At 41.5% G+C, this 26,424-nt stretch overlaps 1 protein-coding gene across 3 annotated transcripts in view; it reads right to left on the bottom strand.

Moving 5' to 3' along the window:
* LARGE1 (LARGE xylosyl- and glucuronyltransferase 1) overlaps positions 1 to 26,424 on the bottom strand; it is a gene marked incomplete at both ends in the record, with an annotated part of 407,629 nt that overhangs the window by 230,452 nt on the left and 150,753 nt on the right. The window lies entirely within an intron of this gene.

Raw genomic sequence — 26,424 nt, 5'->3', positions numbered from 1 at the left:
AGAGGGATACAGGCTATCTGTGACAGTCTACAGGATGGGAACAGAGAACCCATCACACTCTCCCTCTCTTCCTGTTCCCCATCTCCTGGTTGGCAGCCCTCTCACCAATCCAGATGGGAGCACCAGGGAAAGTGACACAGCCTTCATGCATCACTCATGGGGGAGAGGGCGAGAGAGGGGTCGGAGGGGCATGGCTAGACATAACTGGCACAGGTAGGATGCTCACGCAGGCACAGGGATTAAACATGCCCCAGCAAGAGCAAAGCACAGGCCTTCCAGGGAAGAGATGTAAAATCCACATCTGCAACGAAAGGTACAGGGGTGAGTGATGGTCTACACTCCCGCAGCAAGCAAGATGGACACCATAGTTAGAATCTGCTGGAGGAGGGTTCTTGGTCCCTCCCAGCGCTGTGTTATGCTTCTTCAGGATTTGGCTTCCCAGCGGACTTAAGTGAGTGATTCCTTCCAGTCCGCATTAGAAAACTCTTCCTGCTGAAAGCCCTGGCCTTTGGTGCAAACTCTGTTCCTTCCTCCCCGGACATGTCCCTGAACTGAAATCTGGCAATCCGAGGTCCAGGCTGCCATGCCGCACCATTTAATCAGACCTTTGATTAACTTATTCATTTATTTTGGTTATCATCAAAGCAGGAGTGCTTGGTGAAGATGGAACACCACAGTGCCGGGTTAAGCCATCTAATTAGATTGCCCTGACTCTTAGCTTTATTTTTAACACACATGCCAGACACGCATATGCATCGCCAAACAGTTAGACTACAGGAATAAATTAATCTCAACATGAGCTCGGGCCTGAATGTTGCCCCAAGTCCCCAACTTAATACATAATCAATTAAGTCCGAGCGTTCAATTAGAGGTAAAGGAAGCATTTGAATGAGTTTGTATTCAGAAAGGAAGTCCCAGGAAAGGCTAGAAAACGAAGAAATCCTTGAGGAGAAAGAACTGGTGGTGAGAAGTAGATGCATTAATTATAAATGGCTCGTCCTCTTAGAAGGAGCATGGCTTCTACCATGCCTCTCCCTGGCCTACCTCCATCCCTGTGTTCTGCTCCGCCTCCAAGCCTCAGTGTCAAGCTGGTCTTCCAGTCACCAGCTCCCCACAGTCTCAGCTGCCCCGAAGCCCCAGAAGTGAGGTGTCTCCCACCTTGGCTCGGAAGTTAGCACACTGTGTTTCATGTCACATAGCACTTTCTTGCATTTCACCAGAGTTCCTCTAGGTTGTTATTTTAAAAACCAGCTCCTCTCTTTTGTTGTTATTTTTTCTTTTTTTTTTTTAACTATGGAAAATGCTCAACATTTACTTAAGAATAGTTTGATGACATTTGACAACATTTACTTAAGATAGTTTATTTATTTGTATGGTATTTGGGGATCAAACACAGGGTCACCTTACCTCCAAGCTATACTATACTGCGAGCCCTTTTGTTGTTGTTGTTTGGAAACTCGGTCTTGCCAGGTTGCAGAGTCTCACTATATTGTTCAGACAGCCCTTGAACCTGTGATTGTCCTGTCTCAGCCTCCCAAATACTGGGAAAACTTGGACCACCACACCCAACTATTTTATTTATTTATTTATTTATTTATTTATTTATTTATTTTTGCGGGTCTGGGAATGGAATCCAGGGGCATTCGACCTCCGAGCTACACCCCCTGACCTATTTTTTATTCCTTATTTTGAAACCAGGTCTCACTGAGTTGCAGAGGGCCTCACTAAGTAGCTGAGGCTGTCTGCGAACCGCGATCCTCCTATCTCAGCCTCCCGCATGCTGGGATTACAAGCCTGTGCCACCACGCCCGGCCCAACTATCTTTTTAAGTAGACTTTTGGGTGCCTTTTAATTATGCATCATGAGGAGCTTCAGAGTAATAGCGATAAACATGCACAGCAATTGGCATGCTTCCCTCTGGATCCCATCCTGCTTGCTCTCTTTTCACGTACTTGGTAGGAGACTAGTATTGATAATTTTGTATGTATACACAGCATTATTTAAACCATTGCCTTCATCAAGTCTCCTTTCCCCCTTCCCGTCCCCAAATCCCCTCCATTGCTTAAATAGAAGACATAGGATCTAATGTTAAAAAAGAAAAAGAGAGCCGGGAGTGGTGGCGCACGCTTGTAATCCCCGCACTTGGGAGGCAGAGACAGGAGGATCGCACAGGTTCAAAGCCAGCCGCCTGCGCTGGCTTAGGAGACCCTGTTTCCAAATAAAAATGTAAAAATAGGTCTGGGAGTGTAGCCCAGAGGTAGAAGGACTTCCAGGAATCCCAGTACCACAAATAAAAAAAGAAAGAAAAAGAGAGAGAGAAAGAGAAACAGAAAGGAAGAAATGAAAGGAAGGAAGGATGAATAGATGGATGGAAGGAAGAAAAGAAGTGAGGAAGGAAAAAAAAGGAGGGAAAAAGGGAGGGAAGTTTGATAAATGTGCCTGACTATGAAGCCTCAGGACTGGGTTCAAATCCTAATTTTAACACTGTTTTCAACTAAGTGCAGGCAGACATGCCCATAACTGAGGAAGCCCAGGGTCAGGACATGCACTGGAAGAGGCCTGGCTGCTTGAGCCCCAAAGCCTGGGCTTTAAAACCTGTTCCAGCTGGGCGTGGTGGCACACTCTTGTAATCCCCATGCTTGGGAGGCAGAGACAGGAGGATCGCACTGGTTGAAGCCAGCCTTGCTGACTTAAGAGACCCTGTTTCCAAATATATATATGTAATAGGTCTGGGAGTATAGCCCGGAGGTAGAAGGGCTTCCAGGAACCCCAGTACCACCAATAAATAAATAAATAAATAAATAAATAAATAAATAAATAAATGTAAAACCTGTTCCACTTTGAAAAAGCTGTGCAACTTCAGCAACATTCCTTAGCCTCTGTGAGCCTTACATTTTCTTTCCTTTGAAAGGGGGCTTTAAATACTGGCTTTACAACACTGCTGGGAGGTCTGTGAAGCACCCAGCCAGGTGCCGGGCATGGGGCCTGCACTTTGTGCACTTCACCCCCCCCCCCACATTGTGCAGCTGACAGCACTATCTGAGCCCAAGTGACTGTGGGGTTTGAGCTTGATAAAAACAAGCACCTAGGTGAGCTTGTAATCCCAGCATTTGGGAGGCTGAGACAGGAGGATCGCAGTTCATGGACAGCCTCAGCTGCTTTCAGTGAGGCCCTTTGCAACTCAGTGAAACTCTGTTTCAAAAGAATAAAAGAAAAAATAGGGCTGTGGGTATCACTTGAAGGTAGAATGTCTTTGGATTCCATCTCCATTACTGCAAAACACACACACACACACACACACACACACACACACACACATGCATGCACATACACATACACACAAAAAACAAGCACTTACATATGTAAGACAGAGAAGGGGAAGCAGAGAAAGGAGACGGGGATTCCGTCATGGAGTTGAGTTGCGCACCACCTTTTCCTATGTTTCTATATACAACGTTAACAAAATCACATATTAAAATCTGTTGGAAAGTACAAACCTGCTCAGGGGGACCTTCAAATCCCATAGTGTTTTCTAGGCTTTAGGAGAAATATGTGGCCCATGTGACCTTTCTGGGATGTCTCGTGGTGCCACTGCACTGATAATGATCTCCTTCTCACCCTGCAAGAGGCCCCAGTCCAACCAGGATATGAACAGGGCAAATGGGCCCAAAATACATAAGAATATGGTGTAAAGAGGAAGATGAAGAACTCTGGTGGGCCCCTGCAGGTCTAAGAAGAGCATCCTGTCGAGATGGCTACACCTGCAGGAGCAATAACCTACCACGCTCTTCATCATTATAAATATGCCAAAGGGCTCATATAATTAAAAAGATAATAAAAATGAAAGTTGGCTTCAATTTAATGGGCAGACTATTATCCTTGCAATGGCTGTTAATAATTCTAAGCAGCATGGTTGTAGCTTTAATTAGCAAAAATGCAATTGTGCCCAAGATTACCACCTACTGCACTTGCATAAAGGGGCAGAAGGAAGCCAGGTTTTAAGGGGTTCCTAGAAGGAAGGGAGTAGAGGATGTTCTCAGCTGGAGATGAATCCCCCTGAAGCTAACAGTTTCTTGATGGGTTCTCATTGCTACAAAGTGCATCCAGGGTAGAACTGATGCTGGGTGGTCCCCAGCAAAGTTACTTAGAAAACATGACCAAGGACTTGCCTGAACATAGGGGCAGAGGGTTGACAGTGAACAGGCCTCCAAAGGTTATTCCATAATACCGAGAGGACATGCAGGGGGTTGTGGCACATGCTTATAATCCCAGCATTTGGAAGGCTGAGACAGGAGGATCAAAGTTCTAGGACAGCCTCGGCTTCGAGGACAGCCTCAGTTACTTAGTGAGGCCCTTTGCAACTCAGTGAGATCCTGTTTCAAAATAAAGAATAAAATAAGGGTTGAGGGTGTATCTTGGAGGTTGAATGCCCCTGGGTTCCATCCCCAGTACCGGAAAAAAAAAAAAAAAAAAAAAAAACATACACAGAGGACAAAGAACGGCGATGTCCCTGATGTCGTGAAGACAAGTTTTTAACATTGGATACATGAGGAAAAGACAGAAAAAGGGGTTGGTTTGGTCAGGAAATGATGCCCATTTCTCCATAAAGATGTTGGTTTATAGAAGGTTCTGGGGTGCCCCAATAATGTTGACAGTAGGAAAAAAGACAGCAGCATTTATTTATTGTGTGTCAAGCAATGTGGTAAGAGTTTTCTATTGCTATATTGTTTAACCCCCTTTTAACAAGCCCCTGAGCTCCATTATTATCTCTGTGCCCAAAGTCTGGGGGCTGAGAGAGGAGTCCCTCGACTTACTCAAATGTCAGCTTCCCAGCCCCGGAGTCTGCTTTGAAAGAATGATTTTTCTTTCAGGTGCCCCAGCCTTACAGGTTGGCTTTACACTCCCTGTATTCCTGTAAAGTCAGATCTGAGCCTTGCATCCTCCAGCCAGACAAATCTGCATTCAGCAAGAAGTCGTTTCTCAGGGCAGTTAGGTTCAATGGCTTTAGAGCTGGGCATTCCTGGCTTCTAATTCTCTATGGGACTCGACTTTTCTCATCTCTAAAATAGGGACAAGAGTAGCATGTCCTCTTCTTCCTAGGGAGCTGCTGTATTTGCAGTCTTGACGCTCTCTCCCAACTTACTAGAAAGATTTATGGCTCAAAATAGACTCCTTACCCACATCAACATTTTTTTTCCCTGTGAATTACAACTCACCTTGACACATTTTTAAAAATTTAAACAAGAAATCATCGCAGCTGCAAAATGTTTGAAAAGTCATTTGACTTTCATGTTGTGGGTGGTTGTCTTGGCAACCAGCCTGCATGCTCAGAATGACAGCAAGGAGGCCTGAAGGGCAGGAGCAGGTGGGGAGGCCCAGGGGAGGTGGGGCCCTCCAGGAGATGCCTGGGAGAATCATGATATGAGTACCATCTTTGGGGTCCAGCTGGCTGGATTTCAAATCCTGCCCCTAGCCTTGCTAGACTGTCTCATTCACCCCTCTCAGCTCGTCTCAACACTCATAAAATAGGAAAAACAAACTAATACATAGTACAGGAGGTTCATAAAAGCATGTGATGATGCTGGAGGACCGAGGCCCTGGCTGGAGTGTTTTTCACATGGTAAAGGCTCAGCATTAGCTCCTGGAATGGTTAACAGCACGCGCTCTGGACTCTGCTGGGGCTTCCATCCTGGCTCTGTCATTCACTAGCTGGTCACTTTGGTTACAAATCTCTATGTACCCCAGTCCTTTCATCTGCAAAATGAAGATGCAGGACATACGTTGCAGGGCTGGTGCATGCTGACGTTATACGTCAGCGTGGACAATTGTTAACTATTGAGATTGTTAACTCATGATATTTGGAGCAACAGAAAAGACAAGATTGAGGTCTACTAGATAAAGATATTTGAGTTTATAACCAGCAAAATGAAATTCTGGTTTAGTTCAACTGAAAGCATTTATATAAGCATTAATGAGACATCTGATGTGAAGCCCATCCTGGAGAGAGAGGGCCAGGGTACCTCAGGAGTAAAACTTGGCTAAGGCTCTTGAAGGGCCTTTGGCCTAGTGGATATTTACATCCCATCATCACAGAGTAAGTTTCCTCAAGATGTAGCTGTCTCCAACCTCAGCATGACTATCTTACATGGTTTCTGCATGTCAGGAATCTGGGGGTGAATCAGCTGGGTGGATTTGGGGGCTGCTATTTTTGCATATTGAATATCCCTCCCCAAAGCCTATATGTTAGCGATGCAGCAGTGTTCAGAGGTGAAATGACAGAATCATGAGGACTTTAACCTCATCACTGAATTAATTCATTGATAGATATAGGACTTAAGTATTAACAGTAGACATGGGCATGGCTGGAGGATGTAGGTTACTGGGGACATGGCCCTGAGAGCCATATCTGTCCCAGTTCTTTTTTCTGTCTGTTACACAGCTGCCATGAGCCAAGCAGATTTACCCCAGTAGGTCTTCTCCTATGATGCTTTTGCATAGGAGCATGGATTAATGCTCTCAAACTATGAGCCAAATAATCTTTGTTAGATTTTCTGGTCACAGTGATGAGATGCTGAGGAATACATCAGCCGGGTGGACTGGGAGCATATCACCTGGATGGATTTCTTATGAGGCTGCAGTCAGTGTATTAAAGGATGTTGAAGGCAACTGAGTTCTTTCTTTGGACTGGAGGATCTGGCAGTTGATGTTGACCTTTGAGCCTCAACAATGGACCATCTATAAAGGATAGTTGATTTCTCCAGAGTGAGTGGCCCAGAAAAGACCAAGGTAGAAGCCAGCATGTCTGGCCTCAATGGCTATGTGGTATCATTTCTTCAGTGTCTTCCTGTCTGTGCAGGTCAGCCCAAGCAGTATAGAGAAGAATTTGACAAGGGCATAAATACTGGGAGATGGGGATTACTGGGGCCATGGTGGGCATTAGCTACCCCATCTGTAATACAGAATAGTATGAACTAGACTATGATATATCCAAGTATATGTATAGCAGCAGTCTAGCATTAGAATATTTAAAGGGGAGTGGTAAGAAAGAAGGGTGAATAAATTGGTTGGAGATGTATGGAAGAAGTAAGCCTTAAATTCTGTCTTAAAAAATGAGTTGAAAGTTGAATTTTTCCAATATTAGGAGAAAAGAGTATTTGAAGTATCAGTGCCAATGAAGGCACAGAGATATAAATAAACATAAGTGCACATAAAATAACTACACTCTGATACACTTGATGGTGCAGCTTGGAGTTGGAAATGATGGCAAAGGATACAGAGAAGCAAGCAGGCCGGCAGGAGCTGGGTTTTGGAGAGTACCACATGCCAATCTAAAGAGTACCGGAGAGTATTCCAGAGACAGTAGAAAAACAAAAAAGGTTTTCATTAGTAAAGACATGTGACCTCAGCCTGATTTTCTAATAGACTCCAGTGACCTTGGGAGGAGAGATTAGCAGATGTCAACTGAGAGGCATCAGCAACTTGGAAGGAATCTACTGAAAAGTGGATCCCTGGGATGGTACCCAGAGGTGGGAATTCAGTAGGTCTAGAGTAGACCCAGACATCTGTATTTTAAACCAGCACCTCACGTGATTCTAAAGTCCTGAAATTAGAGTCTAAAAAATCTTAAGTGAGGAGACACAGAAAACAGTATTTCTCAAGGTCTTCTTGGCCAAATCATTTACACTAGATTAGCAATCAGCTCACTGTTCAGAAACAAATCATAAGATAGTCCCACTCCTATATGTCCCACCTGAAGCTGACACTTTGTTGTTTGCATAGGGAGAGAAGACCTTCTTCAACAATTAAAAAAGATCAAAAGATCATTAGCTATCTCTTACCTTCTAGGAAATTTATGACTGCAAAGCCAAAAAGCTTTCCTGCACTACCTCCTTTTAAACTTAGAAATTCTGTCTCAATAAAAGATGATCTAAGCTGGGCATGGTGGTGCAGGCCTGGAATCCTAGTACCTGGGAGGCTGAGACAGAAGGTTTACAGTTTCGCTGCCGCCTCAGCAACTTGTGAGAGGCCCTCCATAACTTAGTGAGACCCTGTTTCAAAATAAAGAATACAAAAAGATAGGGGTGTAGTTCAGAGACAGAATGCCCCTAGGTTCAATCCCTAGTTCCGCCAAAATGAATAAATAAATGAAATAAAACATAAAAGTATAGCCGGGCATGGTGGCACACGTTTGTAATCCCCACATTCGGGAGACTGAGACCAGAGGATCGTGGTTCACGGACAGCCTCAGCTACTTAGTGAGGCCCTCTGCAACTCAATGAGACCCGGTTTCAAAATAAAGAATAATAATAAAAAAAATAGGGCAGGGGGTATAGCTTGGAGATCAAATGCCCCTGGGTTCCATCCCCAGACCCACACACACAAAAAAAAAAAACCCAGAAACAAACAAACAAATTTCAATAAAATATAAAAGTGCTCTAGATCACCTAACAGTAACCTTGTTAGTTTCACTAGGAGAGCTGAATTGTATAGTTCACATCTTCCTCCATCAGGAAGTTGGAAGAAACTCTCCCAATAGCTTTAAAGATAATCTTTACAGGTGACAGCAACCTCCACCAAGCATCAATACACATTTATGTATTCAACAGAAGAATAAATAAATAGCCTAAGACTTGCTGGCTTCTAGTCATAATGCCCATTATTCACTAATTTGCTAAGAAGCCGTCTTCGACAGACACAAGGAATCTAGAAGAACCAAGGCAGAGTGCACCAAAGGGAGCATCATCCTAGATCTACAAACAATCCCTCCTCCTATCGGTGGCACAAAACCCCTTCTGCTCTCATCACCCAGCAAGAAGCACCCTTAATTTAGCTTTGTGAAGCTTGAGGGGATTGGTCACTGGAGCATTTGCCGATTGCCTGAACATCCCTCAGTCCTTTGTGTTATGAAATGGAGCGTTTCCATACTCTGGGAGTTCTGATTTGTGAACTGGACTGTTACAGAGGTTTAATTTCCTGAAATATAGCTGCCTTCTCAACTAATAGATTTTTCAATGCACTGAGGAGAAAACTGCATTAGCTCCTGCGTAGCCTGGACTTAATATTTTTAGAAGCTGCGATTCTTCTTATTATGGTGCACAGTATGTATTTATGTCTGTGTACTTAGCACAATGTCAGACACATACAAAGTACTCAACAAACAATCTCGAAAAAGTAAAACAATATGACTACGCCAACAATGGTCATATTGAGAACTTTTCCTCTGAAATGTTATATACTGGTCAACCTTATCCATTCATCATTAGTTCCTTCAACAAATATTTGAGTGACTTTTAGGTTTGAAACTCAGTGTCTCTGATTTCTTTGAGAAAGCAATGACACAGTTTAGGAAAATGTAGTTTCCTAAGTCATTATCACTATATTGAAGACAACGTTTATCTTGATAGGTACTGGGAGATAGGATGGTGATGATATTCAAGTGGCTTTGGTGATATTATTCTAAGTTAGAGGGCACAATGTGTTATGAGTGTATTCAATTACCTACCTATCTACAGTCTTCATATGAGTGTTCATGTCTGTGTGTAAAGAAATCACAGTAGACCAACTAACCCAGTCTTGTCTCTCTTTCTGTGTGTGTGTGTGTGTGTGTGTGTGTGTGTGTGTGTGTGTTTCTGTACACACACCTGAATTTTACTACAGTTTGAACCCAGGGATGTTCTACCACTAAGCCAATACTTTTGTTTTTGTTTGAAACAGGGTTTTGCTAAGTTAATCCTCCAGCCTCAAACTTGCTTTTCTGTCTCATCACCTCAAGTACTAGGACTAAAGACAAGGAGACTAAGCCTGGCATGTGTATGTGTTTGTGTGTATGCATGTATGTATGCATATATATATATATATACATATATATATATATATATATACTCAACTTTTATTTAAAATGTTAAGGATGGAGATCATCATTCTGCTAATAAGTGCAAAGAAAAACAAAACAAGACTTTTATTTTCCTGTTACTCTACTGTATGTACTCCTTGTTTTTTCTTCATGTACTAGGACTAAACCCAGGGACATTCAACCTCCCAACCACACCCCCAGTCCTTTTTATTTTTTAAAACTTTTCAATCAGGGTCTCACTAAGTCACTGAGGGCTTCACTGCATTGCCGAGGCTGGTCTTGAACCTGCAATCCTCTCATCTCAGCTTCCAGAGAACTGGGATTACAGGTGTACACCACCACACCTAGCTACTGCATACATTCTTAACAGAGGCAAAAGCTAATTCATGTGGGGGTAAAGACACACACACACACACACACACACACACACACACACACACACAATCATAGCCATTACAATGGTTTGGTATTAAAATCTCAAGGCTGGTGTAGTGACACACACTTGCAATACTAGCATTTGGGAGGTTGAGACAGGAAGATCTTGGTTCGAAGACAGCCTCAGCTACTTAGTGAGACCCTGTTTCAAAATAAAGAAAAAAAAATAGGGATGGAGATATAGCTGGGAGGCACAATGCCCCTGGGTTCTATTCCTGGTACCTCAAAAATAAATAAATAAAATAGAATTTCATGGCAGGGGTTGGGTCTCTATTCTAAAAACAATTTTGGAAGGGTGTAATAATAACTTTTAAAAAGAAGCTGGGAAATGCTGCTCTGCAGGACTGTACATCACCAAGATGGACAGGAAACAGAGATGGGTACCAAAGCACCCATATACATCAGAAACCTGATTTCAGGTAGTAGCATCTGCTTTGTCTCTGGGTTCCTCCTGCCTCCCTGAATTTAATTAGAAGGCAGTTTAATCCAAAAACATATTTGTCTGTTCTCAGGTCCCTCTGGAGATGGGGCGCACTGTCTCTCCTCCTCACCCCATTCCTTTTTTTCCACCCTCACCTCTTACTTTCCAGGGAGCTACCTAAAGGGCAGCCACCCAACAGTAACTAAGTAGGCCCCCTGCTGCTCCGCATTAATGAGGCTCTTTGCTTGGCTTTGCCTTTGCCAAGGGCTTTGGAGCCCTTTGTAGGTGAAGCCTTTGCCTCTGACAACCTCAGTTCCCAGCTTCAGAGGTCCAGTGAGCAGGTGAGTTTATCTCTGAACATAAGGGAGGGCAACTCCCAAGAGGGAAGCAGGGGGAAGAATGATGAACCAGAAGTGCCACTTAATTAATTTCTGATTAGCTTTAAAAGAGGAATGCAAAACTCTCCGTGTAGTAAAATGATCCAAAGAAACCCTGCTCCAGGCGGTGTGAATTTCTTTTGGCTAACAGCAAAAAAAAAAAACAGCCCTCTTCACTGGTCACCCCTAAAAGATGGTGCCTTCACTTCGCTGTTGTAAGATATCTAACAAACATTAACCAAAGGTCTTATTGTAATTTCAAATAATTTAACCTTGACCTTGAAGCCTTGTTTCAGACTACTTAGGCTGTGGATAAAATGACATTTTTTTTTCTCCAGCCTTAGCATTTATATGGTGGTTGTCAGGGAAACCAGATGTTGAGGCTACCTGTCTAACCTGTCTAGATGTAGGATCTATCATACCTGAGGATGCAGCAGGGAAAAGAATGTCACCTTTAGAAAGCACTCACTCCAGAAGATGGTACAAGGAACAAGATAATCCCATTAGGCCTTTATTTCCACTCAGGGATCTGGCTACTGATCAAAGGAATTCCTAGTCCTCTCAATGATTCTTTAAAAATTACCTAATTCTGCAAGTGATTATCTATTGAAAAATTCATTGTGTGTGCCAAATTCTGTACTAAACACAAAAAATATGGAATATCTTTCTTGGCAAGCACAGTTAACAGGGAAACAGTATTAATGTATTGATTACACCAATTTTACATTGGTTGACTGCTTCCTCTGTAACAATCACTATATTAAATTCATTTATAAATATTATCTTCTAATTCATGCAATAACCCTACAAAGTAGACATCAAGAAAATCACACAAACATAACAAACCACAGGAAGTGGGTATGAAAGTCAGATCTGTCTCATTCCAAAAATCTTCACATTTTTGGAAACCAATTCAAATAAGATATTTAAAGGATGATTAAGCCGGGCGTTGTGCCGCATGCTTGTAATCCCAGCGTTTGTGAGGCTGAGACAAGAGGATCATGATTTGTGTGTGGACAGCCTCAGCTACTTAGTGAGGCCCGTTGCAACTCAGTGAGACCCTGTTTCAAAATAAAGAATAAAAAACAGGGCTGGGGGTGTAGCTCAGAGGTAGAATGCCCCTGGGTTCCATTTCCAGTACTAACACACACACACACACACACACACACACACACACACACACACACAAAAGGGATGATTAGTTAGCAAAAGGTATACATAAATTCTTACTCAAACTATTGGGGTAGAGTAGAGTAAAAGATTAGAAACGAGAAATTAAATCTTAAAGACCAAGATGACTACTCTGTAGCTCAAGCTTGTAGCATAATTGAACACTCCAACATAGTTAGCATTCAATACAACAGTCACATACCTTCTGGTACAAATGTTCCTCCAATCTCTATAAGATTGCAAGTGGCTAGGACCATTCTATTAAGTAAACTGTTAACTTCAAAATAACAGGCAAAAGGGAAGCTTGAAAAAATGTCCAGACCCAAAGAGATTTTTACAAAAGAAGATCTGTGTAACTTCTGTTCTTTACCACCTAATGAGTGAGCCAGAGAAGAATCTGAGCATCAAATGCGCAGCAGCCTTATGAACCAAGAGTCAGCATTGGATCAGTGCCATCTCAGACCTGTGGCAGAAGGGTCTGGGTGTTGTGTTCTTCAACACACTGGTGAAGGCCCCCACCCAGAGCCACTGTACTGGCCACACACTGTAATGACAGGGCCCAGCGAGCACCCCGTCTGCCCTGGAATGACTGGAGATGATCAAGTGGAGGCACCTGGCTCCTGTGGCTTGTTCTGCTTTGATGAAGATCATTAGCAATACAACTAAGTAACCAAGGGTCCCCCAGCATGACTTTGAGGGTGCTATTTTGTGTTACCAAATCCATATACAAATTAATGGCATAGCTCTATAACTGTGGCCACTTTTGTTGTTTGCAAAACATTGCAAAGGAATATATATATATATATATATATATATATATATATGTACATATGTATGTGTGTATATGCATATACATGTTTGTATTTGTATGTTTCTGAGGATTGAACACAGGGGCATTCTATCTCAGAGATACATGTCCCTCCCAGCCCTATTTTATTTTTTACTTAGAAACAAGGTCTCACTAAGTTGCTAATGGCCTCAATAGGTTGCTGAGGATGGTTTTGAACCTATGATCTTCTAGTCTCCACCACTTATGTACTGGAATTACAGGTGTGCACCAGCATGGCAGGCTAGTACCTTTTAAAGATTCCCTGAGGAGCTTGGAGGTGGAGACAGGAGGATCGAGCAGGTTTGAAGCCAGCCGGGCTGGCTTAAGAGACCCTGTTTCCAAAAATAAAAAAGTATAAAATAGGCCTGGGAGTGTAGCCCGGAGGTAGAAGGGCTTCCAGGAACCCCAGTACCACAAAATAAATAAATAAATAAATAAATAAATAAATAAATAAATAAATAAAATAAAAAATTCCCTGAAGATATTCAAGTAGCCTTGATCTGGAAGCTCCACGAAACCACGAAACAAACACTGTCCTCAGAGTTTGGGAACCTATGTTGGGCACAGTCAATTCGCTTTCCTGAATCTCAAGTTTTACATCTGAGAAACAGAGACAAAGCTACCAGCCGGCAGCACGCTCACGCTCATGGATGCAGAGCCGGGTAGTACCCCACAGGATGCCTCCCGGAGCCGGACTCATACACTGCTGCTGGTTAATTCTGAATCTAGAAGGGAGGAATATTTCATTATGTGACAAGTGGAATAAGGGCCTGAACACAGAGAGCGAGCTCAGAACACCAGTCCCTTAACCACATCCATCAGCACCGTGAGTTCTTTATAATGGCTGGTGTTGGAGGGGAGGGCTTTGTATTTTGTATAGGCACTGTAAAGGCAACAAGCACACTCTGGCACACAGTGTACGTTAAGTAATAATGCCATATTAATAATCATAGGGGATGTGAAAGGGGAGTTTCAACAGCAGTATTATGCCTATGAATAAGATGTTGATCACCGCTTGCTATTTTCTCTTCAAACATATTATTTAGCCAGTAGTGAGCAGATTTAAAACCCACTGGGGTTCTTGAATTCAGCCTGGCTGAGTGGTTAAATCCAATGAAAATATCCCTGTTAGAAGAGTTTTTAGCCAAAGGATTTGGGTATATGAAGGGCTATTTAACAGGTCAGTTTATGAAGATGTCCGTCTTTCAGAAATGATAATAGGAATAACAATGATAACAGTAATAATAATAGAAGTGCAGGATGGTCCAGCTTACAAGGCAGATTTCCCTTCTATCCTTTCATTTGATTCTAGACATAACTCTGTGAATTAGGCAAATAAGGGATTCTTATCTCAATTTTTCATATAGGAAAGAAAGACGTTTTTTAAAACACCTTGTCCAAATCTGCCCAGCTTGCAAGTGGTAGAGTTAATGTGATCTTCCAGGAACTCACAGTTATAAGGCCAACAGCCTTCTGATATCACTGCCCTTGCTCTCGCTTTATCAAGGGAAACAAGTCAAATCCACAGGCTTTGAAAGACAAAAAAATTTTTTGATGGCTACTTTGCTTTTCCCATAGTCAGGTTGATGACATAGTACCAAAAAGGATGAAAACTTGGAGTATTTCCAAGCTTCTTATTCAAAATTACCTTTGGAAATGACTCTGGCTCACTTTCCAGGTTTCATTTAGAGAACAAAAAGAATCTGGCCCTGTGGCGTCCCAGAGGGATAAGAGTTAAGGATGGACATCACCATGGGGTCGACAGGGGTATCCAGTACAGACAACATCTTACCTCTCTTAGGGTTGGGACTCAAAAGGCACAAATCCTTCTGACTCGTCTCTGATTTCAGTGGCTAGAATTTTCCATCCAATGTCCTTTAAAAGCCTCACAGTCAGGACTTGCCTGGACAGTGGGGTCACCCCTAATTTTGTGAGATTCTAATTCAGAGGTGATTCTGCCCCCAAGAGACATTTTAAGTTTTACAACTCTGAGTAGAGGTGCTACTGGGTAGAGGGCCAGGGGTGCTGCTAAACGTTCTCAGATAGGACATCCCTGAGGACACTGGATGATCAGGCTCTAATATCTCTCTTGCTAAGTTTGAGGCACCTTGCTCACAATCACTATTAAAAACCTAGAAAAAATATATGCAGATGAACAAGTAGAGCCATGATTTGATCCTGGTACAATAGTAAAACATTTGTCTGTGTTTTGACTTAATGAAAAATAATTCAATATCCAAAATTATGAAACTATCCAGAAGAAGGAAGTAGACAAGGGTTTAAAGACCTTAATAATCTTACTTAAAGAAAGAACAGTGACAACGTTATGCCCTAGGCTCACAACAATTGGGAAAATGAACCTAAATCAATTCTAATCAGGCAAAAATTGAGAATTGCTGGGCGTGGTGATGCATGCCTGTAATCCCAGTATTTGGGAGACTGAGAGAGGAGTATTGCACAGGTTCAAAGCCAGCCTCAGCTATTTAGTAAGGCCCTCAGCAACTTAGTGAGACCCTGTTTCCAAATAAAATAGAAAATAGGTCCAGGAGTATAGCCTGAAGATAGAAATACTCTGGGTTCCATCCCCAGCACCACACACACACACACACACACACACACACAAATAAGGAATTAAATGATACTTTTTCCATGAAGTAATATGAAGTTTGGAGAAGCAAGATTGTCCAATGACTAAATCCAGGAGGTCTGTATTAGCTAGAAGGCATGACTTAGACCTTGTCTACCCCTGAACCAGCAAGAGATAGCATTCCAGTAGACCTAGGCACCTCATCTTCACAGCAGATAAACCTCATTAAACCCAACCTCACACTGATCTAAGGTCTCTGCGCTCCAGGTGCTATTAGATAGCAAGATTGCTCAGATACTCCTAAATGTTTTCAACTAAGTTTAGAATTCCCAACATCTGAGCCCCGAATGCAAGGTCACTTAGTCTAGGAGCACTCTCATGCTTGCCCTACACAAACAGAAAGAAGGGTGCGATTCTCACTCCTGAAGCACAGCTCCATGATGTACCTGGCTGTGGTTCAGTCCAGTACCCCTGATCATAGGATGCCTAGAAAAATGAGGTACCACGTCCCTGCTGATACTGCATATGCAATTTCTTAGGGGAAAATAAAATACATAAGTTCAAGCATTAATCCACTTTGGAAAGTTGTGGCCATATATGCTACCTACCTATCATCTCTAGGTCAACATGAGGTTGACAACAAGAACTATCTTTCTTCTTGGTAAGGCCTGCTCCTCCCTCAGATTTTCCCATTTCTCCATCACCGTGCACGGCGACTTGTCCCAGAACTCTAGGAATCCTGCTTTATCCCTCTCCCTCACACTTCATATCTCTCCAGCATACCCAACACGCCCACACCCTGATAGGTCAACTGCTAATCTGTCTACCTCCCAGAGTAGATGGACACAGGCAGGCACTTTTAACCAAAATACCTCTGTAGTTTCTCTTTGTCATTGAGCACAATGGTAGGTCCAGAGGAGATGAACCATATTCATTCTGCCTTGATTTTCTACTTATCCATCTACACACCTATGCTTGGAATCCATACTACCACTAGGTCAGTAAATGTGAAACCCTTAGAGTCGAGGTCTTGGAATTATTTGTGCATCTCAGCAGCACCCGATCAAGGCATGCTCTTGACATTTTGTTGCAAGTTACCAAAAACCAAAATCAGAATTTAAGTAGCAACTGCACAATGCTCATCTTATTAAGATCCCTCTTCTGCCTTCATAACCACTGGCCAGGTCAGGGGCATTGATTTTAAAAAGGATGCCATACAGCAGAAAAGAAAGTGCAGTTTTCCATGTATAAGGCAGGTTAGGGTCACATTTGTCTGCTACTGAACATGCTTTCCCCTCTTTGCTCACTGCGTTTGTAGTTAACTCGGGTACATGTGTGTCTTTATCATAAGGGCATCATCTGGAACTCAGACTCAGACTCACCACTTTCGCCTTGGGAACTCCTCAGTGCTTTCAAGGATGCTCCACACAGTCACAGAACACACATTCCACGTGTGACTTGCTTGATTTTAATTAAAATCTAGACATACTAGACAGGCAGGTGCTGGGGTACACATGCCTATAAACTCAGCTACTTAGGGGGCTGAGACTGGAAGAACAAAAGTGCCAGGACAGCCTGGTCAATCTAACGAGATCCTGTCTCAAAATAAAATAAAAATAAAAAGGGTTGAATATACAGGTCAGTGTTAAAACACCCCTGGCTTCAATCCCCAATGATGGGGAAAATAAAGCAGGCATACTGAATACGTAAATTATTCTACATTAATGTAGACGATAAAAATTAATCCAAAATTTTTTTCAGGATCCTGGGCAGCCTTGGGAGATAGGCTTATTAGGCTCAACTTATGAAAAAGGTGCACCCTTCTGAGTGAAAAATAAAAGTGCCAAAGAGATCAAAGAAATGCATTTTTTTCTTTTCTGATAGAAAAAGTGCCATAAGCATATTAACTTCTATAGCTAAGCTCAGCAGATAATAGGTAAGCAGAGGAACTCTGCTTAGGGATAGGTCTCCTCTTCTTTGGGCAACAGAAGCCTGTCATTAGTTCATAGAGCCAAACAAAAGCTCTGCACCTCTCCACACCTCCTCCTCAAAGCCTGGGTGTACTTGATAATCACACACCTCACATGGGGGCTGCTTCCCTCCCCACTTCTGGAAATCACACAAACACCCAAACCCAGCTCCGGCTGAACTTTTTTGAAGTCACCCCAAACTACTCAGTGGTGACTGACCGACTTTGTTCTGTTCCCTGTTTTATTACTTTCACTAAATTCTTGGGGACATTAGCTTTTTTAGCTCTGAATTCTGTGGGCAGAGCATGCATTTAACAATTCCTTATCTACTAATCGCTTTACACGATTTGCTTCTTCCAAGTCAGCAGAGCTGATTATTATGGAATGGTCTTCAGGTTTTCTAAGAAGTGGCTTTCCTTGTACTAAGGAGAAAATGGGACCTCTACAGGAAGTCTACCCACCTTGACGTTGGAGTCCTTAACACACTAAGGGCCTGGGAAAATCCTGACAAAGCTACCCAACTAAACTCCAGCCTGCCTACCTAAAAAGTCACAGGTTAAAAAGAGATAGTGAGAGGAGTAGGAAACATATATTACGTACAATGATTACCTCCGCTTCCTAAGTAAGCATTGTCTGCTCTCAACAAACCTACAAAGGAAAGGTGAGAGATTCTTCTGGTTGCCTCTGGTTGTCAGAGCTATGCTTCTTGAGCTCTAATGAAAACAAACACATGTGCATGTGCACGGACACACACACACACACACACACACACACACACACACACACACACTGACTGTTGCTTTCCTTGATTTCTGCACAGACAAGACATGGTTCTGGGATAGCTTCCAGGCCAACCCATCTAAGGAAAGGCTCCTGAGAGATTTAGGGGAGACATTTTCCTCTCTGTGGGAAGAGAGAAGAGAAGAGAAGAGAAGAGAAGAGAAGAGAAGAGAAGAGAAGCAAGAGAATGAATGAGTATACATCACTTGCTTTCTGCTCTCCCTGCTGTCCTGTGAGGACCTGACTGCTAGATTAACTATGACCAATCTGTGCCCAAGAGGGGATGTAGAGGGACCCCATGGCAGTGATCAGCACTCTTGATACTGCAACCCTTGGGGCTTCTTGCTAAATGGGAAAAATGAATACATTGTTTAAGCTTGGTTTGCTTGGGTAATTTCCCATTTTGTTTATTTACTTACAGCCAAAGTCATCTAACTATATCAGATGACCACCCAGTACTTGGGAGGTTGAGACGGAAGGGTCACAGGTCCGTGGCCTGCTTCAGCAATTGAGCAAGGCTCTCAGGAACTTAGGAGACTGTTTCAAAATAAAAATATGAAGTAGGGCTAATGGTGTAGCTCAGAGGTACAATATCCCTGGGTTCAAGTCTCAGAATTACCAAAGACAAAAAGAAATTGACCATATAGCTAATGCAAGAGGATGCTACGGTAGCTCTCTAAAAGGTGTGGAGTGAGTCCTTACTGACCTCTCCCATTAGGATCCTTTAAAAGTCCCATTAAGACCCCTCAATATGATGTGAGTGAAAAGGGGCTCACTAATGCACACAGGGTCCCAAGAAGTTTCTGGGCATTCTTCCAGCGGATCTTGTCCTAAAAGCCCCATTACAGGAATGGTGGTACTCTTGATGGCCGTGGGCTGGACTTGCACACATTATTGCCCTCAAACAGAGAGACAGCAGGTTCCTGCAACCTGGCTGTTCTTTTTACTTCCCTCCTCTGTTCTGTTCAGAATCCTTAAAAAAAGCATATTAAAAAAAAACTCATTTATAGTATATATTGTCATGAGTATAGATCTCAGTGTATACTTATCGATAATGGTGTAATAAAAATTTTTAGACTTTACCATTTAGATACCAAAAATATTTTTCTGTTCCTATGAATAATGATGCTACCTTGAAATACATATACATTTTTATCATTTGCATTTATTTTTGCAAATTCCTTTATTCTTATTCCATATTCATCTTTCTCTGGATAAAGTACTTCTATTTATTTGTAAAAGCTATTTACATAGTATAGTCTGTAGCTGTTTCAAGTATAATTTTTCCAGTTTTTTACATGCCATAAAATTTTATTTCCTTTGCTCATTGAAAGCTTTCCACTTGTCTTTTTCCATTCCAATTGTTCAAATCTAAAAAATTTACTTTAAGATATTTTCATTTCTCTTGGGCATGTAGATCAAAAGTCCTCACCCTTAAAATAAAATGTTCATAGTTTTCTTCTAGTTTTTCTTATAGATTTAAGCCCTCAATCAATAGGAAATGTGTTTCTTTTTTTCTTTTTGTGGTGCTAGAGCTAGAACCAGGGGCCTTGCCAGTGCTAAGCAAATGCCCTACCACGGAGCCACTTCCTCAGCCCCAGATGAATATTTGTATCTGTCAATATCCTATGTCATCTTTCCCAAATGTCCAATCGTCACAAAATGCAGTTGGGTGAGTAGTTCATTCATTATCTATAGGCTGGAACTTCTTCGAACAAGGGCTGATTGACAGCCAGAACGTAAATGATCACTCTTCCTTTTTCTGCTTTCAGCAGATAAAAGTAAATGCTCCTGGGATTCTTCTCTGCTGAATCAAGGAAAAACCTCATGATCCTTCCCAAGACTTCTTCCTTCAAACATTTACACACAGTCGATTAATAGCTAGCTAACGATAAGGATGTGGAGGTACGGCCAGCGGAGTACATGTAGGGAACTTCAGAGTAGAGTGGGTGAGTTAGAAACACACAACAACCATTCATCACCAAAGGTAGTTGGCACAGAAACATGGAATGTTATAAAGAATAAAGCACAAAGCCAGATGCGGTGGTGGTGCATGCCTGTAATCCTGGTACTTGGGAGGCTGAGACGGGAGGATTGCAGGTTCATGGCCAGCCTCAGCAACGTAGGGAGGCTCACTGAAACTTAGCCCAAGTCTGTTTCTAAATGAATGAATGAATGAATAAATAAATAAATAAATAAATAAATAAATAAATAAATAAAATAGGGCTGGGGATACAGCCCAGAGGTAGAATGTTCTGATGTTCAATCTCCAGTACCAAAAAGAAAATAGAAAAAAGAAAAAGAAAGTATAGGTGTCATGTTATTCTACAGCACAGAAACCCAAATACTGAGACAATGGTGGGCAAGAATATCACTGAGACTTAAACCAAGCTCTAAATAGCAGACAGGGATGTGTCGGGGGGGGGACCTTTATTTCCAGTTAGTTGGCAAACTAGATAACTCAAAAAATCCCCTGGATAAAAACTTTATAAGATGTCAACCACTAAGCCAAGCATGGGAAGGAGGGATGGGGAGGGAATGGGGTGGGGATCGGGTGGGGGCTGACTGGGCGATGTGTGCATGTATGTCTACAAAAGTTTGTATCCCACTATCATGTATGAATACAGTGCACCAATAAATAAAAAAAAGAAAAAAAAAACTTTATAAGAGTTAAACATATATATATACACACATACATACATATGTGCGTGTGTGTGTGTGTGTGTGTGTGTGTGTGTGTGTGTGTGCCTGTGTAGAGAAAACCTGGACTGAAATGAAAAAATAATTATAAAAATTCAAAGGAGGTTAAAGTTGGAAAATTTAATTATAAGTAATTCCTGAAACCAAGTCTTTCCAGGAGGCAAACAGCTCTGGGACTTGTGCTTCCCAGGGCTGTGGGATTCCAGGGGATGGAAGAGGCCACTGGCCCAGCTTACCCAGAAGGCAGAGAGAGAACGTCACTTAAAGACTGTTCCTGCAAGTACACTCTCAGGAGGGATGGGATCCAGAAACAGAGGCCAGCCAAGGCAGGGAAGAGCCAGAAAAATCCTTCCTCTTTCCGCTTAGGGCAAGGAAAGTGGGGCCAGTGGCTGGGCTCTGGGAAGAGGCACCCCACATCCTAGCTGCCTCACATTCTAGTGGGTGGTATGAATGCAAACTACCTCTAGTGGAGCATTTAATTCCAAGTGATTAGGACTAATAGTGCCTCAGGCCACTGACAGTGATGAATGCAAAATTCTTGCAGGCAAACACAACATTACAACTCAATGCTTTCACAAGCCAGCATGGAGGTTCACTTTGCAGTCTGCAGTGGGAAGGAAGAAGGGAATCCCAGTCCTAGGCAGGGCTGAGGGCTCAGCTCTTCCTCCCACCACTTCCTAGTTAAGAAGTTCTGGATGGATGTCTTTCTTCTCAGGTTCTTTATTAGCAAAAGAAAATCCTACAGCACCAATTTCAAAGGGTTGTCCTTAAATTCAAGGGGCTGATCCACATTAAGTGATTAGCACTGTTTCAGTGCACAACTATCATATAAATGCTCATTATTATTGTTATTTAATTACCATTTTATGTCTATTGTCGTACACCACCGTATTCATTGTTTTGCTCATTAGTATTTTCCCTATTGTTTATTATTATATTTACCAGGTTTGCCATTTTCTTATAAATGGAGCTAGCTTTCAGAATTAATATTTTCCATTTTCTGGTTTTTATTGTTCTTACTTCACAGACTTCTCCTATTAATGCTATTTCCCTTCTGCTTTCCTTGGGGCCACACCATTGTTCCTATTCCAATTACAGAATGGAATGTAGGTTCATTTATCATCATCTTTATTTCTGAATAATGCAAGGATTGAAGGCTATTAAAACGTCTCCAGTGACAGCTTTGGGCACATTCTATAAACTCTAGTGTGAAATGCTCCCCTTTTGATGGTTGCGAAATAAGCTATAATTTTAGTTTTTATTTCCTTTTGGATTAAATAAACATTTTGGAAAAAGGCTTACCCTTACCTAATTTCCAAGTAGTTTGAACCTCACATGCAAAAGTTTATTCTGACAGGCAGCTTTTCAACACTGTGGTCAAGAGTGGAGCCTCTACGGTGTTTGTTTCTTTGTTTTAATTTAATGAAGCTTCTTTGGGTCCTAGAGTGCCATCATTTATGTAATTTTTTTCATGGGCATTCAAATGTCCACTTTTATTCTACTTGATGAATATGGAGTTTGACATCTATTTATATGGATTATATTTTAAAGCTTATCTTTGCTTTTAGCAATATGGTTATGTCCTTTTCAGTGGCTGAAACACTCTCAACATAACCTTTATTTTTATCAATTTGAGCTTCATGTATTTGAAAGTTTTCTACCTGACAGAAAAGTTTACGTTATAAAACGAGGGTCCAGATCTATATATTTTCTCCATATGTATATCTAATTCCTCATTATTTTTTCTTTCTAAATTCTTTGTTTTCTACCCCTTTCATATAGACTGTTTTCAACAATCATCTCCAACAACTGAGTTTTAATTCTATTTATAACTTCACAGAATTCACATTTGAACTTTGAAGGAATACCCTAGGGGAATCAGAGTGAATGTTTGAAAGATATTACCTGAGTTATTCAACAAAACACAACAAATTTTGCAGCTTTTAAACACAATCTGCACTTCCTGGAGTGTTTTAAAATGACTAGTTATTTGTATATATTTTCAAGACCAACATTTGATGTTTGCATTCAGAATGTTGCATTCTAACATTTGATGTTTGCAACTGATTTTAAACAGTATTTTTTTTTTTTTTTTTTTTTTTTTTTTTTTTTTGGTGGTACTGGGGTTCCTGGAAGCCCTTCTGACTCTGGGCTACACTCCCAAACCTATTTTATACTTTTTTATGTGGAAACAGGGTCTCTTAAGCCAGCGTGGCTGGCTTTGAACCTGCGCTATCCTCCTGTCTCTGCCTCCCAAGCACGGGGATTACAAGCGTGCGCCACCATGCCCGGCTTTCAAACAGTATTTTATAGCTCACTCTATATACAACTTCTCTCAGTCTATACTGCCTGCATCTAGAGAACAGGGCCTTTCCATTCTTGAATACTCATTTCAATTACTTTTTGGAGGTTTCTGGGGAACAACCTATAATGGTTGCTTCAGAAAGTACACCCTAGTAAAACCAGCTACTCAGGAGGGAAAGGCAGGAGGATTGCTAGTTTGAAGCCTTCCTGGACAACTTAGCAAGATTGTATTTCAAAAAGAAAGAAGGAGAGAGAGAGAGATGGAGAGAGAGAGAGAGAGAGAGAGAGAGAGAGAGAGAGAGAGAGAGAGAATGAATAATATGGGAGAGAGACAATGGGAGAGAGAGAGAGAAAGGGAGAGAGGGAGGGAGGGAAGGAGGAAAAGAAAAGAAGAGAAAATAGATGGAGATGTAGTAGTCAATTTTCTGAGCCCCTGCACAGCTTATCTTTTTTCTTCCCTGTTGTCTTCAATCATGAGAGTACTTGGTTGGTATTCTTACATCTTTGCCTATAGTGCTCAAAACTCTGTAGACAGATTATCTGGGCACATAGAATTGTGGTGAAAACTTTTATGTATTATTATTATTATTCTAAGATAATTTTTTTCATCATTTGACCATGTATCATGGGGTAGTTAGAAGTCAAGCTCCATGCCATATCCCTAGCCATCAATTGTATGTGGCTGGCAAGCACCTGAAATGTGACGTGTCCAAAATAAAATATGTACCAGGTCTAAAATTTAGTATCAGAAAAAGAATGTAAATAACATACATAAAGCACTAGTAATCAGAACAGCATGGCATTAATATAAAGACAGACACGTGGACCAATCCAACAGAATAGAGTCTAGAAGCCAATTCACAATCTAGAGACAATTTATTTTCTTTCTTTTTTTTTTTTTTTTGGTGGTACTGGGAGTGGAACCCAGAGGCTTTCTACCTCCGGGCTATACTCCCAGACCTTTTTTTTATATTTTATTTGGAAACAGGGTCTCACTAAGTTGCTGAGAGCCTCACTAAGCAGCTGAGGCTGGCTTCGAACCCGTGCGATCCTCCTGTCTCAGCCTCCCAAGCGCTGGGATTACAAGCGTGCGCCACCACGCCTGGCCGACAATTTATTTTCAATGCAGGTTTTAAGAACACACATCAGAGAAAACATAGGCTTTTCTATAAACAATACTGGGGAAATTGGGCATTCCTATGTAGAAGAATGGAATCTGACTCCTCTTACCAGTTATAAAAGTCAAATAATAATGGATTAAACACTTAAATGTTAAATCCTGAAAAAATGAAGACTAGGAATAACATGAGTGAAATGCTTTAGGACACTGGAACAGACACAGATTTCGTGGAGGAGAAACTGAAAATGCAAACAAGCACAAACAGGATTACATCCAACCAAAAAGCTTCTGCACAATAAAGGGAACAAACATCGGAGTAAAGAGACAACCTACAGAAGGGGCAAAAACATTGGAACCTTCATGTAACAAGAGCATAATACCTACAACATATAAGGAACTCCAAGGACTCAACAAAAGAAGAACAAGTGAGCACATTAAAAATGGGCAATGGATCAAAAGAGATGTTTTGTAAATAAAGACAAACAAATGGTGAACTGGAGTGTAAAAAACTGCTGAATATCACTAATCAGAGACATGGAACTGAACATCATAATGAGATCAGCCAGTGTGAGAAAGTCAGGGGTAGAATGTGTTTCAGTTACATGGAAGCTCAAGAGAAACCAAAAGGACTTCAGCTAATGGAGGAGAGTGACCAGTAGAGAGGTGAGGCGGGGAAGAGAAGAACTGATGAAAGAAACACTTCAGATTGTTATGCCCACATAGGAAGGCATCACTATGCATCTCATTATTATGTGTGAGAAGGGTGGAGGGTGGGGTGGAGCCTGAAGGGAAACACACCAAGACTGTGTACAGCTTTGTATAATTTTTAACCTCTCTCTGATTTATGACAATAATGCACCAATCAAAGGATAAAAAGCCACGATGGTATTTATCACTGCACTAAGAATAGTTATTATGGAAGAGACAAGAAGTAAAGAAGTAAAGTGCAGGTAGAGAAAAGGGAACTCGTATGCACTATCAGTGGGGTGTCAATAAGGAGAGCCAGGAGAGAAAACAGTAAGGAGATTCCTCAAAAAATTAAAAATACAAGTACCATAGGACCCAGCACCCTCACTCATGGTTATATAGCCAAAGGAAACATATTCAGTATATCAGGAGACATCTGCACTCCCATATTTATCACACCATTATTCACTACAGCCAAGAAAATGAAAACAGCCTTGGTGACTATCACCTGAGGGATGGGTAAAGAAAAGGTGGTATATACACACAATGGAATATTATTCAGCTACAAAAAGAATAAAGCTCTGTCACTTGACAACGTGGATGGAGCAGAGCCTGTGTCAAGTGAAATCAGCCAGATGCAGAAAGACAAGTAGCACACAAATTCACTCATGTGGAATGTAAAAATGTTTTCATCTCATAGTAGTTGAGAGTGTGGTGGTCACCAGAGGCTGGGGAGAGAATGGGGAAGAAGGGAAGAGCTAAAGTCCATGAATATTAAGTTACAGTTAGATAGGAGTGAGACTCTCTGGTGTGTATTGCATGGTGGAGTGACTATAGATAACAAATGCGTACCTCATATCTCAAAAAATATATAAGAGAGGATTTTGAATGTTTTACCCATAAAGTAGTGATAAACATGTGAGAACATAAGTATATTTAATTTGATTACCCAATGTATATATGTATGAAACATCACATGGTATCCCATTAATGTGTAAGGTCTTTATGTATCAGCTAAAATTTAAACTAAAACAAGAGTTTAAGATACTTAGATAATCCTGATCATGTCAAAGTAATATTTTTCAATGAATAAAATTTACAAAATATTAAAATGTGTTGAGGCATTTTCCCTCCAACCTACAAATCCCAAGAACATTCTCCCTTCAAGCTACACCACACAGACCTATATAT

Source organism: Muscardinus avellanarius, assembly GCF_963383645.1.
Source record: "Muscardinus avellanarius genome assembly, chromosome: 11".
NCBI lineage: Eukaryota > Metazoa > Chordata > Mammalia > Rodentia > Gliridae > Muscardinus > Muscardinus avellanarius.
This window is presented reverse-complemented; position numbering and strand designations above follow the sequence as displayed.